At 41.2% G+C, this 19038-nt stretch overlaps 1 long non-coding RNA gene across 2 annotated transcripts in view; it reads left to right on the top strand.

Annotated features, from left to right (window-relative positions):
• The window catches only part of LOC139082373 (uncharacterized), a 30522-nt gene extending 18288 nt beyond the window's left edge, over positions 1–12234 (top strand). The window contains exon 3 of one of the 2 annotated variants that reach the window (XR_011538302.1): positions 8991–12234. This is a non-coding gene — a long non-coding RNA (uncharacterized lncRNA). The remainder of the gene's footprint in view (positions 1–8990) is intronic. The other variant, XR_011538301.1, reaches the window with a different exon arrangement.
• The last annotated feature ends 6804 nt before the right edge of the window (positions 12235–19038 follow it).

The raw sequence follows: 19038 nt of genomic DNA, 5'->3' as shown, positions 1-19038 counted from the left end.
ATTCAATATATGTATGTATTGTTAAATGGTTACTACAGTAAGTCTGGTTAACATCCATCATCACAGTTGTTTACATTTTTTTTCATGTGTGAGGACTTTTAAGATCTATTCTCTTAGCAACTTTCAAATATACAATACAGTACTATTAACTGTAGTCACCATGCTGTACATTACATCTCAAGGACTTATTTATTTTGTAACTAAAAGGTCGTACCTTTTGACCACCTTCACCCATTTTGCCTGCCCCTCCCCCTGCCCCACCTCTGGCAACCACCAATCTGCTCTTTGAGAGTTCAGGGTTTTTTGTTTTGTTTTGTTTTGGATTCCACGTATAAGTGAGGCCATATAGTATTTATTCTTCTCTGTCTGACTTATTTCACTCAGCATAATGCCCTCGAGGTCCATCCATGTTTTACAAATGGCAGGATTGCATTATTTTTTTTTATTAAGATTATGATAGATTACAACCTTGTGAGATTTCAGTTGTACATTATTGTTAGTCATGTTGTGGGTACACCACTTCATCCTTTGTGCCCTCCCCCCACCCCCTCTTTTCCCTGGTAACCACCGATCAGTTCTCCTTGTCTATATGTTAACTTCCACCTATAAGTGGAGTCATATAGAGTTCGTCTTTCTCTGTCTGGCTTATTTCGCTTAACATAATACCCTCAAGGTCCATCCATGTTGATGCGAATGGAACAATTTTGTCCTTTTTTATGGCTGAGTAGTATTCCATTGTGTATATATACCATATCTTCTTTATCCAATCACCAGTTTCTGGGCATTTAGGTTGGTTCCACGTCTTGGCTATTGTAAATAATGCTGCAATGAACATAGGGGTGCTTGGGACTCTTGGGATTGCTGATTTCAGGTTCTTAGGATAGATACCCAGTAGTGGGATGGCTGGGTCATAGGGTATTTCTATTTTTAACTTTTTGAGAAATCTCCGTACTGTTTTCCACAGTGGCTGCACTAGTTTGCATTCAGGATTTCATTATTTTTTATGATTGAATAATATTCCACTGTGTATATATATACCACATTTTCTTTATCCATTCATCCATCAATGGACACTTAGGTTGTTTCCCGTTCTTGGCCATTGTGAATAATGCTGCAATGACCATAGGGGTGCAGATATCTTTTTGAGTTAGTTTTTTCATTTCCTTTGGATAAATATCCAGAAGTAGAATGCTAGATCATATGGTAGTTCTATTTTCAATTTTTAAAAAAACCTTCTGTACTGTTTTCCATAGTGGCTGCACTAATTTGCATTCCCACTGAGAGTGCACAAGGATTCCCTTTTCCCCACATTCTTGCCAACACTTGCTATTTCTTGCCTTTTTGATAATAGCCATTCTAACAGATGTAAGATGATATCTCATTGTGGTTTTGGATGAACATTTTCGATTTCCATAGTTACCATATTTATTTTAACATCTAATAGGGAAAAGTGTAACAGCACATCTAGTGTGTGGTTTCGTTGATATATTGCTTAAGGTGAGGCTCAACGTAGTCAAATAAGTGGGGTTATTTAAAGGAGGAGAATAATTAAATAATGGTACAAATGCTATAGGAATATGGCAAACATGATTGACATTTGGGAAAATGGGCAAAAAGGCCTCTGCAGGCCCTCCTGGCTCTGACATTCTAGCATTCTTTCCCTTCCTTGTCTTTTCTCCTGTTTCCTCTGCCTCCCCAGGAAAGGGGACATCACAATGTGTATTTTCAGATTCAAAGCAGCAGCCCTGACATGCACTCGCTGGGTCCTCTCAGTCCTCCCAGCAGAGAGCTTGGTTTTGTTAGGGGGCAGCTCTGTTTTCCCACCTCTGGTCTCTGATGAGGTATATGAAGTCAGCAGGAAAGCAGACCAAAATGAAAGCAGGCAAAACCGGGCTCGGATATATACTTCATTTGGGATTAGCCAAGACACTCTCTGCTCCATTAGCAGAATACCTAATGTGTTCGTGTTTGAAAAAGCAAATCTGCAGAATTAGCAGCCAATAAATTGTTAGTCTTGCAGACTGTTGATTCTGTCTTGCTCCTTTTTAACCATCAGACCTCACTTATTTTTATTTACTTCTTGGCATGAAATTATTTCCTATATTTGCTTTTTTTTTTTTTTTATAAAGACAGCTGTTTAAAGATTTTATTTTTTTCCTTTTTCTCCCCAAAGCCCCCTGGTACATAGTGGTATATTCTTTGTCGTGGGTCCTTCTAGTTGTGGCATGTGGGACGCCACCTCAGCGTGGTTTAGATGCACAGTGCCATGTCCGTGCCCAGGATTCGAACTGACGAAACACTGGGCCGCTTGCAGCAGAGCACGTGAACTTAACCACTCGGCCACGGGGCCAGCCCCTCCTATATTTGCTTTTTAACTCACTCCTAGTGGGATAATGCATGTCTAGTTTCCTTGCTCCAGATTCTGGGTGATTCACCCATAGTTGCTTATTTTCTAATGTTAGACATGCACTGGGTGTCCATAGCTGATGAAGCATGGCATGGCATGGGGGACAGGCCTTGGGCATTGGGGCAGATAGACCTGGATTTGAATCTGGTTTAGCCATCTATGAACTGTGGACTGATGTTCCTTACTTAAATAAGCTTGAGTCTCACTTTCTTTGATTGCTCAGCAAGAATTATGCTACTCTCACAGGATTTTTGTGAAGATTTAAGAGGTTACCATATAAAAAATAAAACCCTAGCCTGAGCATGTTGAGTTTTAGATGCTACATGAATATCAGTTCTTTTTTCATTTTCACAAGCTCAACAAGTCTTTGTACTAGATGCTATAGAGAAGGCGACGATGAATATGGCATAGGTCAGGGGGGCACTTAGGTTTTATTTCACACGCCAGCTCTCATGGAGTGTGCAGCTTCAGGGAGAACTGTGTGGAGCTGGATGTTAAGCGTCAGCAGGGAAGTTGATGAGCCATGTCCTCAGGCTTAGGAGGGGGCAGTGGGGCACACGAACATCCTACATTTGCCATCACTGACACAAGTCCAGCTTTGGGGAAGTCAAAGCTAATGGAGTGCGAAATTCCTGGAGAAGAAACGAATAGCTGTTGAGCATAAAACTGATGGGAGTGCTTTTACATATGTTATGTCTTGAATCTTCTTAACCAGTTGCACAGGAATGAACTCTTATTCTCATTTTGTAAATGATGAAATGGAAGCTCAGACAGGCTAAGAAATTTTCTCAAGGGCTTTTAAAGTAGGAAGTGGTGAAAATGAGATTTGAACCCAGATCTGCCTAGTCGCAGAGGCCTTTTGTTTGCAATTACTAACTCTTTTAATTGGGGTGTTTAAGTAGAGTCATTCTTTTTTTTAAAAAAGATTTTATTTTTTCCTTTTTCTCCCCAAAGCCCCCCGGTACATAGTTGTGTATTCTTCGTTGTGGGTCCTTCTAGTTGTGGCATGTGGGACGCTGCCTCAGCGTGGTTTGATGAGAAGTGTCATGTCCGCGCCCAGGATTCGAACCAACGAAACACTGGGCCGCCTGCAGCGGAGCGCGCGAACTTAACCACTCGGCCGCGGGGCCAGCCCCAATAGAGTCATTTTTTAAAAATTGAGGTAAAATGTTGCTACCTTAAGGTTTGCTAAAGTGCACTAATCTTAAATGTTCAGCTTGATGAACTTTTAATTATACAAGTAATTTAAATGCACTTGTATAACCATCAGTCAGACCAGGACACAGGACTTTATCACCTTTCTAGAAGGTTCCTTGTGTGCTTTCCCAGTCAATAACCTCTCTACCAAGACATTACTAGTATTCTGATACTTATCATCATTGATTAATTTTGACTCTTCCTCACTTAATATAAATGGAATTATACAGTAATTCCACTTTTGTGTCTTGTTTTTTGCTCAACTAAATAGCTGTGAGACTCATCCATGTTGTTGAATTAGTATTTTTTCTTTTTTTTTATTGCTGTGTAGTACTCTGTTGTAGGAATACACCACAATTTATTTATTCATTCTTCTCTTGGGGGACATTTAGGTTGTTTGCAGTTTTTGGTTATTATGAATAAAGCTGTTACCAACGTTCTTGTAATGCCTTTGGGTGGATATATCCTTATTCTCTTGAGTATATTCCTGGTGGTGGAGTTACTGGGTCACAGGTTAGGTGAATATTTAACTTCAGTATGTATGAGCCTTTGGTTTTTTCCACTGAGGGCTCCACAGAGTCAGGGGCTCAAATCTTCTCGATCTCTGCAGTATACCCAGAATACACAACAGTTCTTGGCTGAAGTCAGTGCTAATGAGTCATTTTTGAGTAGATGAAAATATTTGCATATTGTGCATCTTGGTTCTTGGCTTTGTATTGAGGCGGTCATGTTTCAGTGAGCAGAGAAGTCAGAACCTCTCTCCCTGTTCCCAGAGCCCCCCATTTAAAACAAATATTTTAGGATGCCTCCTTAAGTATCTTGAAATGAAGTTCGTGGATAATACAACCCGTCTACAGATGTATTTTCTTTTTAATCAATACAGTGTTCTAACTATTCTACAAACAAAAAATAAAAAGGAAGTAATTTATAGCAAGGCAATGAGTGTTTCAATGTACGAATGCCTGGGGACTGCTACATTAGAAGAGATAATGAAAAACAGAGATACTTGCAACCTTATACATGATCAGTATAGATGCAGAGTGAAGTGAGAGAAGTGTGACAATCTGCCGTCTCCTTCCATGAGTGGCATTGTTGTTGGTGATACGGTTTTCCAAATGGTGACCAACGCTGGGTAAAATTTCTAATAAAAGAAAGTACAATCTTCCCTTAATTGTTCTGGGAAATTCATTGTATATTAAAACTGCATAAGAATGCTTTCTTTTTCTATGTAAAATGAAGTGAGGGCTAGGTTCAGATAAGTTTTTCAACTACAGGAGTGTTCTGCGGGATATATGGGGCATGAAGCATATCCTTCTTTGGACAGGACTGTCCGAAGCATCACATAGAGTATTTACTCTTAGTCCTCAACCATGAAATGCCAGTCAATGCCCTCTTATTACAGTGCCAATCATCCCCACAAATTTCCAAAACATCCTTGGGGTGGTACCACTCCGATGAGAACCACAGTTCTAACTCAACTCCCTCATTTTATGACAGGAAGAACTTCCCCCTGAATCCTACAGGGATTTAGAGGTTAAGCATGGGCCACAGTCTCCTGGCTCTGGTCTAAATAAGGATTCTGTCCACCATGGCAGTGGGAGCTGGGGTTTCAAGTCAAGTAGACTTGGGTTCAAATCCTGGCTCTGAACTTAGGCAAATTGCTTCATCTTTCTGAGCCATCATTTGCAAAATTGAGATTAAGAATAGCATTTACCTTAAAGACTTGTTGTGAGGATTAAGGGAGATTATGACTATAAATTCCTGGCATGTAGTGAGATCTCAATAAATAATAGCTATTATTACACCCCTTTAAAGCTGCTTTATTTAAGTGCCAACAGAAATTGGTGTATCATTTTGCTGGGGGAATTTTCCATTTGAACTCTCTTTTGCAGAGAAGCACTAGTTTATCTTTATCCTTTGTTTCCAAAGCTTCAAACAGTTCCTTTCCAGGGGAAAGTGTCCTCTAACCCCTTCCCTACCAAAGCTGTTCTAGGCCACATTCAAGGACATGTCTTGGGATGAGTAGCTCAGAGCGCTCTGACACTAAGATGAAACCTTAGGGCTGCAATTTGGTTTGAAAAGAGGAAAGAGCGTTGATGACATTTTTCGAGCACTTCTTTTGCACTAGGTGCGTTGTGAATGGTCTATTTTTTAATTCTCTCAATGCCCTGTGTGATGGGTATTGTTTATTATTACCTCTATTTCAAAGACAAGAATGTGGAGACTCTGAGCTGTTAAGCCTTTCCTCGAGGTCACACAAAGCCGAGACTGAAAACAGGTCTGATAGACATTCTCTTGATTCGGGTTCTTCCAAAAGCAGACCCTGAGACAAGGATATGGGTACAAGTAGTTTATTTGGGAGGAGTATTTATTGTTATCAATGTATTGCCTCTCAGCTCTGAAGCACCCTTCAACATAAGTTCTGTGATAGAGGAACTCCTTTAAGTATTTCTCTTTTAATGTGAACGCAATATTTAGCTTTCTCAGTAGAGGGCGCTGGAGGGATATTTCAGGAGACAGAAAGCCTCCTGCCATTTTTGTGCCAGATGGGGCTCAGTTATTGGTGTGAAGGCATTTAGCCTCGCCAACGGGCCAAAACATGGTCCTTGTGCAATTCTGCAGCCTCAGCAGTATGATAACTTTTGTCCAGCCCCCTCAACACGAAAACCAGAGCCTGCAGCAAAGCCCATTCTCTCCGAAGGACTCTTATTCTTGTCGGCTCCCAGACCTCACACCCAAGATCAGTTGCTGGTTGTTTGCTTTCTCACATGCACTCTGGAAGGTGGCCTCTTGGGTTTGCAGCACCTTCGGACCAGCTCCAGCCTGGCCAAAGCAGCAGACTTCTCTGCTATTCGGTGGGAGGGACCATATCTTCTTCAAAGATGTCTGAATCCCCCCCAAGTTTGTCCTTCTGTGGGCGCTCACCCTAAGACATAGGGTGCCCTATAGAGTTTCCTTACATCTTACAGTTACTCTTTATCCTAATGATTCTTTGCATTAAACTTCCTCTGTTAGGTTATTGTGTGGTTCCTGTTTTTGGATTGGACCCAGACTATCATAGCAGATGATTCTAGGTAGAAGGCAAGAGAGCAGAGAAGGGGAAAAAGCCACTAAGGAATATGTTAATGAGTGAGTCACTCTTGTGAGCACCTGGGTGTCAGTTGCCTGGTGTCCCTCTGAGAGTCTGGGCACCACACACTTCAGCATTGCCCCAGCAAGAGGCCGGAGCTGGACATTTCTCTATCAATTCCCATCCCATTGGTTGAGGGTCACTCTTGGGGATCTTAACTTCCTGGCACTTCTGTCCTGCCCTGCATACCTGGACTGTCCAGGGCATACGTCTGTAGCCAGAAAAAGCCCTCAAATAGAGAGAAGTAGGTCCTTGATGATACGATGTGCATGGGAACTCCCACTGAAGCTGCAGGTGACCTCTAGGTTGGACCAGGGGATGTGGGTGGGCAGTGAGGTATTTACTACAGACGTGTTGCAGGATGCTGGGCAACAGAAGGAAGTTGATCAGCTGGATGCCAATGGATGTCTCAGAATGATTCGAGAGCGACTTTTCTGGAAAAGCCAGTTGCAGAAGATCAAATGTTTTCCTGACTGGTATAATTTAATTGTATGGTCAGTGTTTGCTATGGATAATTTGGTTTTTCTTTGACCTCGACTGTCTCACTGGCTTTCTATCTGCACTGGAAAATGTTATTTTCTAACTCTTTCAAATATAATAAGCCAAACCTGGCTTCCATCAAGAGCTGGCAGCCTTGCCATTTTCAGGAGGTGCTGACGGCTGTGGTATCCAACCAGCAAAAAGGCAGTGGTGTTTGTATTTTCCATTTTGCCCTTTAAAAGAACATTTCAGCTAAAGCAAAAAGCTTTTTCTTTCACCCTGAGTTTTTAAATAGAAATCTTGATGGCATTAAGTCATTTTAATTCTGAGCACCAGCTTCTAAAGTTCAGTGACTACAAAGCTCTGTTCTGGTGTGGAACACAGTGGACACCAAGGCGAGAGATTCTAATCAGCAGGAGCACCAGAATAAAAATATAGGCAAAAGACAAGTTTATTACAAAGGGTCATGGACAGTGTTTGTCTGTGGGCAATGTGGGCTGAGGAAGGTTATTTCTGCACTGAAAATTTTAAATCATTCACATTTTGCAATAATTTAACCAACTTATATGGTTTCCCAACTGGTGATGTGTTCTTTCACATTTAAAATGCTCAGTAAAGAAAGAACAAGGAAATTTACCCTGTCCTGAAATGGAAAGATCTCCGAGATATAGTGTTAAGTGACAAAAGCAATATGTACAATAATGTTAATGCTAACTATTGTATGAGAAAAAAGATAAAAAGATTATATGGTCACATTTATTTGTATTTACATGAAAATCTAATAAAATTTCTCTAGGTATGAGTAAGGAGGGAAGAAACAAATGGTCAGATTTTTCAGTTTACAACTTTTATATATTTCTATTTTTTTAAAAGATTGGCAGCTGAGCTAACAACTGTTACCAATCTTCTTCTTCTTTTTTGTTCCTGCTATTTCTCCCCAAATACCCCCAGTACATAGTTGTATAATTTAGTTGTGGGTCCTTTTAGTTGTGGCATGTGGGATGCCGCCTCAGCATGGCCTGATGAAGGGTGCCATGTCTGCGCCCAGGATACAAACTGGCGAAACCCTGGGCCGCTGAAGTGGAGCATGCGGACTTAACCACTCGGCCATGGGGCTGGCCCTTTTATATTGTTTTGATTTTAAAATCATGTTAATGCATTTCCTGCTCAAATAAAGAAATAAATAACAAATTGCCCAGTGAAGAACATAATCATTGAAGAACAAGCCTCTGTTCTATGATCATTTTTACAACCTTTGAAGGTGGCTTCAGATGGAAAATGTCTTCCACAAAATTCAAATATCTACACATAGTGAATCCTTTGCAAACATTTAGGGCTCGAGTATTGTTTATTTGATCATGAAAATTTTTTACATCTATGCTGCTATTTACCATCCAGGCAGCAGGTGGAAGTGTTTCTCTGTTTTTCTTTGTGTCTTCCCCCACCTCCCCAACTTCATATGCAAAACCAACCAAGAATTCTCTAATTCAAAAATGCATCACATCTTCTAGATTCATGTTGTTACTCTCTCATCCCAAAAATCTTTTGGGGACTTAAAGCTTCCAGCAGGCTGCTTAATGATTATTCAAAAGGGGCTGATTATTGGGTTTGCTGGTGTAAAGTCTTTCTTCCCTCTTCTCTCTGCTCTCTTCTTATCATTCCACTCAGCTTGCATACATCACTCTCTATAATCAAGTCATAGAAAAAAACCCCTTAAATTATGAAAATTCTCAGCCCTTTCTTTCTTTCTCTCTCTCTCCCTTTTTTACTTTGCAGATGAAACTCAGGCTTTGGAAAGCAAAACAAACAATCAAACAAATAAAGAGAGAGCGGATTATGGACCTCCATCAATGGTGCCAAAGGAAAAAAAAAGCTAACAGGGGTGAGTGAGTGTTGGGTGAGTGTTTGTCTGTGTGCCTGACTGGCACAGTACCTGCCGTAGCTCCTTACATCTTTACAACACCACGGAGAAGTGTGTGTCATTAGAGCCATTTTGCAAAGGAGGAGATGAAAACTCAGAGGAGAGGAGCAACTTGCAACTTGCAACTTGTTTATGTTGCTGCAAAATGATGAAATTGGAATTGGAAGCCAGACTGCATTCAAAGCTGAAACATTTCAATATTTTTTCCTTATACCATACTAAACAAGCGGAAGGCAGTGCCTCCCCTGCGGCTCTCTTTCTTTCCTCCTCACCTCCTGGTCTTTGTACCTGCTCTCTCACAAGTGTGCACCACCCTCTGCCCACTCCACACAGCGTCTATATAGAGAAGGAAGGAAGGAAGGGAAGCTGCCCCAAGAAGTCCCCAATGTTCAGTGGACGCTGGTCTTTGTTGTACATGGGCAGCGATTCCTTTAGAAAAGGCAGCAACATTGAACTGGGCAAGGTTGGAGATTCCTCGAGCAGTGGACTTGGGGAGGTGCCAGGAAAAGCGCAGAGCTGTTTCCAAATTGTTTTGGAGGATTTTGTGCTTGTGTGTTTTTCTGAGTGTTCCTGTTTCTCATCCTGGCTTTCTGGCAATGCCTGCAGGTGAAGGTGCTGGTAAAGATGCAGAAAAGGACACTTTGGAGCATTGGATGGACAAAGGACAGTAGGGAAGATGTTTTACCCACAGTGAAGTACACGGGAATGACCTCGGGTCGCATGCAGCCTCTGTATTAAATAACATCAACACATATTGGGAGAGAGTTGTGGCCCTTTTCAATGCTGAGTAGAGCAAGGAGAAAATCTCCTGTGGTGCAAGCATGATTTTAACACCTTTTAACACTTGCTCTGCTGCCATTTCAACAGAGAGGGGCAAGCAGCAGGCAGGGGTCCTTGGGGCGTCAATAGCACCCAGCTAGAATTTTCTTAGGTTGTTTTGTTTTCTTTTAGTTATATTTCTATCTTTGGCACGTGATTTTGGTTTTCTGCTTAAGGTAGTGATAAGGGGTCCCTTTTAAATACATGCGTTTAAGTAAAGAAAGTCAACTTAAAGAAGAATAGTTGAGTAAATAATAAGATTGGTGGTATGTAGATGTGGCAAAAATGATGAAATGGCACTAAAATGATTGAAATTTGGGGATGTTGTAGTGGATTATTTCTAAATGTGTCTCCCATCTCAGACAATTTATGACTTTAATGCCATCATTTGAGAATCATGGGAAAATTAGAATTGTGCAATTTTAGAACAGAAAGGGATTATCTAGTCCAACCTCCTCATTTCACAGTTGATGAAGTGGAGGTTTAAAGGGACGTGACTGGCCCAAGGTCACAAAGGGTTCTGTGGTTAATAATCTGTGTGTGTCTGCCTGCGTGTGTGTGTGTGTGTGTGTGTGTGTATGGACTGGTGGGGGGAAGTTGGAATGGTGTTAGAGGAGGGCCAGATAATAGCCTAGATATGGAGCTGCTTTAAATAATTTGGGTTGTCTTGCTACCATGGAAGGAAAGAGGGAAGAGGAGGGGGAGACAATCTTTGAACAAAATGAAAACCCCTAAACCAGAAGTGTTGAAAAATCCTTAAAATCTAAGTTTCTACCGCTCGCTGCAGCAGCGAGGACAAGAGCTGGCTTGTTTCCCCCAATAATCGCAGCAGTAGCTTTTTGCTGCGGAATGTGGCGTTAAATACAATAGGTCAGCACTGAGCTTGAACAAAATGTGATGACTGATTAGGAAATGAATGGTAAGTCATGGACGGCAAGTCCTGATTGTGGTGATGCTTATCAACACCTCCCCTCCCCACCGGAACAAACAAAGCTGCAAAGCTGCAGTAGCAGCTGACAAAACTGAATCCAGATGTCCTTGTCCTGAGGACAATTTAATTCTGGCTATGACAGTCATCTGTGAGGAAATCAGGTGTCTCAGGGAGAAAAGACTCAAGTGGGCTTCAGGTAATTCAGGACCTGCTCTGGGGGAGGCCATGGCCCCCTGCCTCCTTCTCATTGTGAGGTCAGCTCTGAGTCTTGCTTTCCTATGGATATACTGAGATGATAAAAGTGAGATGTAGTCCAGGATTAAAGGCAGCTCCCCCTTGTGGATGGGGCTGGGAGATCAGTCCGTGGTCCTGAGCAGCAATTTATACATTGATGGAATGAATGACCACAAGGCTGGGTATATCAATCAATGGACCTTGCATGGTGCTTGGCATACAGCGACTCACTGCTCACTCATACTCCTGTGTGGACAAGCCACTCAGTTTTTTCAGTGTCACTATTTCTTCATGCCTAATATTCAGATAAGAAATTGTGTCCTACAAATATGTTATCGAGATATGATGTGAGAGATGAGGCTAGTGAGTGTGGTGGTTGCCTTTTCATTCATTCACTCATTAAATCATTCATTCATTCAACCAGCTGATATTTATTAATCACATAGTGGAGAGATAACCTAGGCCCCCTCCTCCCAGAGGTTAAGATCTAGTGAGGAAGTCAGATAACAACTATGTAAATAAATAGATAACCAAGATAATGCTTTCCAAATATCATTTGTGCTAGAATTAGGTAGTGATTATAACAACAGTAACAATAATAATATTGATAAAAGCTAACATTTATAAAATACTTACTATGTGCCACACCTGTTGTAAACATTCACCCACATGATGCATTTAACTCTTCCCACCACTCTAAAAGAGGTATAATTATTCTCTTTCACTTTATTAAGAGAAATTGAGGTACAGAACTAGAAAATAATGGGGAGAGGTGGGATATTTTAGACAGCATGGTCAAGAAAGACTTCACGGGAAGTGATAGTTAAGCAGGGGCCAAAAATGTACATTTCCTGTATATCTCTAAAATCCAGGGGCTGGCCCCGTGGCCGAGTGGTTAAGTTCGCGTGCTCCGCTGCAGGTGGCCCAGTGTTTCATTGGTTCGAATCCTGAGTGCGGACATGGCATTGCTCATCAAACCATGCTGAGACAGCGTCCCACATGCCACGACTAGAAGGACCCACAACAAAGAATATACAACTATGTACCAGGGGGCTTTGGGGAATAAAAGGAAAAAAATAAAATCTTAAAAATAAATAAATAAATAAATAAAATCCACAATTGTCTTTCTATTTACCTCCTACCTCCCATTGTTTGGTGAAGGCTACCATGCCACTCACTGTCACTGCAACTACTTCTAACTAGATTGGCCCTCCTTACAGCCACAGTGGAGTGACAGTGAGTGGAGGGGATAGACAGATTAGCTAAATGCATTTACTTACTTACCTCTCTGTTGACTTTTCTAGGGTGTGGTTTATGGTGCCCTCTGAATTTGAATGATATAAGGTTGAGAGCTCTGGGATAATACAGCATGGAGTAACAGCTTGCCACCCTGCCCTTATCCATAGGGAGGCTGGATATATTTCTCCTCTTCCCTTAAACATTAAGTCATGGCCATTTACTGAGACTGGAGGCAGAAAACCCAGTGGTGGGGGCAATAGTCAGAGCAATCTCATCCACACACACAGTACAATAAATTTCTCAGACCTTCACCTCCAAGATCCCACCCGGGTTTCCCAACGACCTTGTAGGACATAGATTGTTATGCATGTTTGGAAGATCAGAGACATGAAGGCTGACATGCTTCAGAAGTTTAGCCAAGGTCATACAGCTGCTGGTGGGGGACAAAACTTGAACTTAGTGATAAATGAAAAATCTGTTAATCCATATGACCATAGGCTATAGGAATAATGTCTTTCTTAACAAGAACAACAACAACAACAATCATTTATTGTTACAAATGCTTACCCTGTGATGAATTCTAAATCAAGAGCTTTAGATACATTAACTTATTTCATCCTGTTGTGTATACCGTAGGGAAAGCATTTGGCAGAGTTTCTAGCACGTGGTAAGAACTGTAATTGATGTTATATGATCCTATTTTTGGGTAAGGGAAACTGAGGCCAGGAAAAATTAAGTAACATGTTCCAAGTCACCCTGTTAACAAACAATGGGGCTAAGATTTAACTGCAAGCTGTGCGGTTATGGGGTCTGTCTCTTATCGATGATGTACATTTCCTACTTGCCTCACTGTTGGGCCCCCAGTGTCTCAGTGGATATTGTGGGCAGAGCACACTGAATTTTAGACTTTTGCAACTTGTCTCTGGCAACACTTAGAGTTTCTTAAGTTTTTCATTTGAATTACTGTTCAAAGCTGTATCAGCCTTGGGCCTTCAGCCCTGCGGAGATGATTGGGGCTGTGGCCCCCTGGTTTCCCTCTGGAACCCATTCATTTTCCCTTCACTCAAGAGAGGCTGAGAATCTGAGGTACTGGATTTTCCTCATTGTGCCTGAAAGATACATGTTTCTTGGAGAGGTTGGTAGAATTCCATCCCTGTGAAGGCATTTTGATTTGGACTTCAAGTTGTAAGGGTTTCCTGTTTTGTGTTTTGCCAAATTTTCAAACATAAAGCTATTTCTGAAGCAGACAATGTCTTGGCACTCCCCCATCTCTACTCCAGGCTGCAGTTTTATATTCACTTTGCTTCATTCCAAAAAGAATTTGTCTGTGGGGTCCTGTGCTCAGCAACACAGAGAAGACAAATTGAGGGGGATCCAGACTCTCTTTCCAGGTCTTAAGATGTGGCAGAGAAAAGGTGGATGATCCCCAGTGGAAGCTTTCATTAGGAAGGCAGAATTTCAGCCAAGCTTTGAAAGACATTTGGATTTTGGTAGAGGAGGAATGTAAGAACAACAAACCATACATCTGATAAGGGGTTAATGTACAAAATATATAAGGAACTCAAAAACTCAATAGCAAAAAACCAAATAGCCTGATTTAAAAATGGATATAAAGTCTGAATAGACATTTCTCCAAAGAAGACATACAAATGGCCAACATGTATATGAAAAGGTGGTTTTTTTTTTTTAAGGATTTTATTTTTTTCCTTTTTCTCCCAGAAGCCCCCTGGTACATAGTTGTATATTCTTCATTGTGGGTCCTTCTAGTTGTGGCATGTGGGACGCTGCCTCAGCGTGGTTTGATGAGCAGTGCCATGTCCGCGCCCAGGATTCGAACCAACGAAACACTGGGCCGCCTGCAGTGGAGCTCGTGAACTTAACCACTCGGCCGCGGGGCCAGCCCCTGAAAACGTGGTTTTGACCTAACTAGTCATCAGGGAAATGCAAATCAAAACTGCAGTGGGATATCACCTCATACCTATTACGATGGCCATTATCAAAAATTGAAAAGATCATAAATTCTGGTGAGGGTGTGGAGAAATTGGGACTCTTGTACACTGTTGGTGGAAATGTAAACTGGTATAACCACTATGGAAAACAATATGCAGTTTTCTCAAAAAATTAAAGATAGAGTTACCATATAATCCAACAACCTCACTTCTAGGTATAGATCATGAAATCAGTATCTCGAGGAGATCTCTGCACCTCTATGTTCATTGAAGCATTATTTACAACAGCTAAGATATGGAAACAATCTAAGTGTCTGTTGATGCACGAATGAAGAAAGAAAATGTGGTACATATATGCAATAGAATATTATTCAGCTTAAAAAAGAGGAAAATATCGCCATTAGTGACAATAGAGATGAATCTGGAGGACATTATGCTAAGTGAAATAAGCCAGATGCAGAAAGATGAATTCTACATGATCTCGCTGATACGTGGAACCTAAAATGTCAAACTTACAGAAGCAGAAGAGTTTAAGGGTGGTTGCCAGGGCCTGGGGGGCGGGGAAATTGGGGAGATGTTGGCCAAAGGGTGTAAAGTTTCAGTTATGCAGGATGAATAAGTTCTGGAGACCTAATGAACAGTGTAGTGACTACAGTTAATAATACTGTACGGTATATATGAAATTTGCTAAGAGAGTAGATCTTAAGTATTCTCACCAAACACACAAAAATGATAACTAGGTGAGGTGATGGATATGTTAATTAGCTTGATTGTGGTAGTCATTTCACAATGTATACATATATCAAAACATCTCACTGCACACTTTAAATCTATACAATTTTTATTTGTCAATTTTACCTCAATAAAACTGTAAAAAAACCAACAAATACCATAGACTGAGTGGCTTAAACAACAGAAATTTATTTTTTCACAGTCCTGGAGGCTGGACATCCAAGATCAAGGTGTAGGCAGGTTTGGCCGTGGTTTGCAGATGCTTGCCTTCTTAGAAGGTCCTCACATGGTATTTTCTCTGTGTGCATGCATCTTTGGTGTCTCTCTGTATCTCCAAATTTCTTCTTACAAGGATGCCAGTCAGGTTGGATTAGGGCCCGCCCTAACAGTCTCATTTTAACTTAATCTCCTTCTTGAAGGTCCCATATCCAAATACAGTCGCATACTGAGGTACTAGGAGTGAGTGCTTCATTATATGAATTTTGGAGGGACACAATTCAGCCCATAATAAACATCAAGCTAAGCATTTTACGTAGTCATTTTTAATGTTCATAATAATTCCATGACTTGTACTGTTAGTGACTTCATTTTTCAGAAGTAAAATCTGAGGCAAAAAGAGGTTAGCTATCTTGTTTATGGTCACACGAACAAGTAAATGGCAGAGGATTTTCTATAACCAGGTCTGTCTGATAAGAACCTTCACTCTTACCACCCAAAGTGGGCAAATGGCATGTGGCTGTTTTCATGATGGGTATATGTGGGGTGTGGCCAAGGGCCTGCTGCACCTTACTATCAGCTTCTCCTAATCAGCCATGGAAGCACAACACCATCAGGGAAAGGGCTCCAGAAAGGTGGAGAACTGAGAACACAGGTGGGATTTCATTGTTACTTCAGACAAATATTTTGATCTTGGAACGAAGAGGCAGATTTGGGAGGGGCAAGGGTAGCTGTGTAGATGAGGTTGAATAATGCGATTGGTATCCTGAGCTAAGGAGAAAATGATGGTGGTTTCTTGGGCTGGCTCTATCCCTGAAGATGAAGAAGAGGGTATTTGTTATGAAGTCCAGTAAACTAAAATGCAGGGATCTAAAGTGAATATGAGTGTCATTGTGGGTTGAATTGTGTCCCCTCAAAAAGTGTGTTGAAGTCTTAACCCCAGTACCTGAGAATGTGACTTTATTTGGAAATAGGATCTTTGCAGATGTACTTAGTTAAGAAGAAGCCATACTGAGTTAGGGTAGCCTTAAATCCAATGACTGGTGTCCTCAGAAGGCCATGTGAAATTAAAGGGAGACGCAGAGGGAAAAGATGGCTATATGAAGATGAAAGCAGACATTGGAGTGATGCCTATATGAGCCAGGGAACATCAAATATTGCCAGCAACCAGAAGGTAGGAGGGAGGCATGGAACAGATTGTCCCTCAGAGTCTGCAGAAAGAGCCAATCTTGTGGAGACCTTGATTTTGAACATCTAGCCTCCAGAACTGTGAAACAATACATTTCTGTCATTTTAAGCCACCAGGATTGTGGAACTTTGTTAAGGCAGCCCTAGGAAACTAATACAGATGGGAAGGGAGAAACGTCCATGAAAATAACTGCTTTGGGTGATAGTATGACTTAGAGAGAAGAGTGGAGGTGCAGAATATATCTGGGAAATTATAAGGAAGAACAGTTTTTTCTCCCTAATGCCCCAGTACATAGTTGTATATCCTAGTTGTCAGTCATTCTGGTCCCTCCATGCGGGATGCTGCCACAGCATGACTTGATGAGCGATGTGTAGGTCGGCACCCATGATCTGAATTGGAGAACCCCAGGCCGCCAGAGCAGAGCATGTGAACTTAACCACTTAGCCATGGGGCCAGCCCCAGGAAGAACAATTTTAAAGGAGGATGGGCATTTTGGCCTCAGAATCTCCAGACAAATGGACAGATTATGAGAAATTAAAGAAACTAATGCCAAAAGGTAGTAGATGTGATATTTTAGAGTTGCCAATACTTGGGCTGGGATTCAATCTTGAACATGTTAAAATGAAGGGATTATATGTATTGTGTGAGGAGGTACTTGTATTAAAAAAAAATGGCAGACACACTCATGGAAATCAGAGGACCTGAGAGGAGAAACAGCCCAGCAGAGCATATGATGAGGATATAAATAAAGATGCTAGGAATTGCTGTCCTTAAAGGTATAATAACAGCGATGTGAATCTCCCGATGAAGTGGCCCGATGTCTTTCTTGCCCAGGTCCAAACTGGCTCAGAGGTAGGATGTTGTAGTAATCACTTCTGGCTCAGAGGTAGGATGTTGGGCTCACATCACCTCTCCAGAGATCTGTTATAAACTTTATCTGGCTGAAAATGGGAAAGCTTGATACGCTTTTGTCTTGCTTTACTGACAATTTCGCCTAACAGGGGGCAGTGACTAAGGAATTTTCACTCCGGACTAATTATGAATTGCTAATTGGTTGGTGAAGTGGAAGTGACAGAATCTTAAGATAAAACCAGATGGGATTTCTCTTTTTGGGATGACAATGGCCTCACAGAATTTATGAGTTCCAGTGGCAAACATAGTCAGGCTTGTACCCTAGACTTTGGGAGGCAAGATTTAAAAAAAATTAGAGAATATTGTCTTCCTTAGCTCTTATTGGTGGGTGGTGCAAAATTCCATAGGTTTTCCTTATCTCCCTCCCTCCTTCCCTTCCACCCTCGCTTTTTCCCTACTCTCCCTCCCTCTTTTCCTTTCCACAACTGAATGACAGGTACGTTAACCTTTTAAGTGTGTCTTCAAGGGATATTAAATTTTAGCATTTAGAGATTGAAATTAGCCAGTACTGGAGTTTGTGGAAGGCCGGAACTGGTGATCAACAAGAAGTCAGGCAGCCTCACAAGGCTCCTGTGGATGGCTGCATTCAGGTCGCCAGTACTCCCGCTATATTCTGGAAGCATGATTTGCTATTACGTATCATCAGGAAATCTCTTGGTTTTGCTTTTCACAGTGCTACTATTCTTACTTGTTAAATTTAAGTGGTAGCTTGCTTTGTTTCATTGTTATTAATTTAGATTGCTGCATAGTAGATGAACCTCTAGGCGTTTTGTTGGCCCTTTTGTGGGAAATGAAAATATTTGCAACACTTGTATTTTGAAACTGTAGGTCTCTAATAACCACACCTTAAGATGTACATTACTCTAGATTCTAACCTGTTATGGTTAAAGCAGAGGTATGCGTTATCTTCATCACCCCGAAACATTGTGCAGTATACATTTTAGTGCTAACACTAGAGTCCAACTGACCAGCTTGAGTCATGGTCCCACCTAAGCTGTTTAAGCCCCACTTTCTTTGTAAAATGGGAATAATAGGACCTACTTTAGTGAAGGTTAAATGACACCATGCATGTACGCTGTTTAGACAATGCTCAATAAAATGGGAACTAATAATTACCAATACTTAAAGAGTGCTTACAATTTGCTAAGCATCATTTTAAGTGCTATATATTGACTAACTAATCCTCAGAAAACTCCATGAATTAGGTATTACTATTATCCATGCTTTACAGATAAGGAAAAACTTGAGGCAGAGGGCATTTAGATAACACTGAAGATCATGGTTAGTAAGTGGCAAAGTGGGGATTTGAATCCAGGAAGCATGGCTCTAGACTTATTGCTGATAACTACCATACTACCTCTGGTAATAACACTAATCACCCATTTCTTTTCCAAATGGGTCCTACAATCAGATCAGGGTCAAGTGAATGGATTCTATTCATTTGAAAACCTTTCTCTCCTCATTTGTTGTGGACATCTGGAGGGGCTGAGTCTTACTTACCCCCAAATCTCCAGAACTTAGCTCAGCCCTTGTTCTACGAATGGCAGAGTTAAGACCTTCCCCTCATTGGCCTTTTTAATCATCATAGCCTTTGCTGATGATGCTAACAAAGTATTTTCTTGTGTGGGAACACCACCTGGATAGAAATCTTCCTAGATTCTACTTTGAATCCAATGCTCCTT

Source organism: Equus przewalskii, chromosome 3, assembly GCF_037783145.1.
Source record: "Equus przewalskii isolate Varuska chromosome 3, EquPr2, whole genome shotgun sequence".
NCBI lineage: Eukaryota > Metazoa > Chordata > Mammalia > Perissodactyla > Equidae > Equus > Equus przewalskii.
The sequence above is the reverse complement of the archived record's forward strand: the minus strand, read 5'-3'. Positions and strand labels throughout refer to the sequence as shown.